General features: G+C 39.1%; 3 non-coding genes across 3 annotated transcripts; all 3 read left to right on the top strand.

Annotated features, from left to right (window-relative positions):
- Positions 1-70: 70 nt before the first annotated feature.
- On the top strand, positions 71-211 carry LOC123965627. Its single transcript, XR_006823740.1, has one exon. It is a non-coding gene; the product is annotated as a U4 spliceosomal RNA (small nuclear RNA).
- Positions 212-554: 343 nt separating this feature from the next.
- LOC123965629 lies at positions 555-695 on the top strand. Its single transcript, XR_006823742.1, has one exon. It is a non-coding gene; the product is annotated as a U4 spliceosomal RNA (small nuclear RNA).
- A 357-nt stretch (positions 696-1,052) lies between these two features.
- LOC123965628 lies at positions 1,053-1,193 on the top strand. Its single transcript, XR_006823741.1, has one exon. It is a non-coding gene; the product is annotated as a U4 spliceosomal RNA (small nuclear RNA).
- Positions 1,194-1,224: the final 31 nt, after the last annotated feature.

Below are 1,224 nucleotides of genomic sequence, written 5' to 3'. Positions count from 1 at the left end.
GTTATCACTTGCACCGCGGGTGTTGTGGTTGTTGTTTCAGATCCACATTTAACTGATAGGTACATTCTGTATCCTTTCGCAGAGGCAATTTCATAGTCTATGAAGTTTTCCTGAGACGTGATTATTGCTGGTTGAAAACTTAACCCAATACCCCGCCTGGATGACTTGAAATATAGTCAGCTGTGGCAATTTTTGTTAGTCTCTGAGGAGGCTTTGTGCTTTGTTTTAATGCTAAAACCCAAATCATTAAAAAAATGTTTTTTGAGTAGTTGTTCACAAATACAAAGCCTTTCAACTTGTCTTTCAATTCTCTTGCTGAAATGAAACTCATCTAAGTTCTGGCTAAATTTCACTCAGCTCTAATTCGGACCTTGCTAATAATAAGTCATCCATAGAGTCCAGGGTATGACTACCATTTCATGTTTAAAAAAAGGCGGGGTTTGCAGTTCATAAGCCACATCTGTGCAATAACAGTCCAGTAAGGGTTATCACTTGCACCGCGGGTGTTGTGGTTGTTGTTTCAGATCCACATTTAACTGATAGGTACATTCTATATCCTTTCGCAGAGGCAATTTCATAGTCTATGAAGTTCTCCTGAGACGTGATTATTGCTGGTTGAAAACTTAACCCAATAACCCGCCTGGATGACTTGAAATATAGTCAGCTGTGGCAATTTTTGTTAGTCTCTGAGGAGGCTTTGCGCTTTGTTTTAATGCTAAAACCCAAATCATTAAAAAAAATTTTTTTGATTAGTTGTTCACAAATACAAAGCCTTTCAACTTGTCTTTCAATTCTCTTGCTGAAATGAAACTCATCTAAGTTCTGGCTAAATTTCACTCAGCTCTAATTCGGACCTTGCTAATAATAAGTCATCCATAGAGTCCAGGGTATGCTGGTGAAGCCACGACTACCATTTCATGTTTAAAAAAAGGCGGGGTTTGCAGTTCATAAGCCACATCTGTGCAATAACAGTCCAGTAAGGGTTATCACTTGCACCGCGGGTATTGTGGTTGTTGTTTCAGATCCACATTTAACTGATAGGTACATTCTGTATCCTTTCGCAGAGGCAATTTCATAGTCTATGAAGTTCTCCTGAGACGTGATTATTGCTGGTTGAAAACTTAACCCAATACCCCGCCTGGATGACTTGAAATATAGTCAGCTGTGGCAATTTTTGTTAGTCTCTGAGGAGGCTTTGCGCTTTGTTTTAATGCTAAAACCCAA

The sequence above is a fragment of the Micropterus dolomieu genome, unplaced genomic scaffold, assembly GCF_021292245.1.
Source record: "Micropterus dolomieu isolate WLL.071019.BEF.003 ecotype Adirondacks unplaced genomic scaffold, ASM2129224v1 contig_10494, whole genome shotgun sequence".
Taxonomy (NCBI): domain Eukaryota; kingdom Metazoa; phylum Chordata; class Actinopteri; order Centrarchiformes; family Centrarchidae; genus Micropterus; species Micropterus dolomieu.
This window is presented reverse-complemented; position numbering and strand designations above follow the sequence as displayed.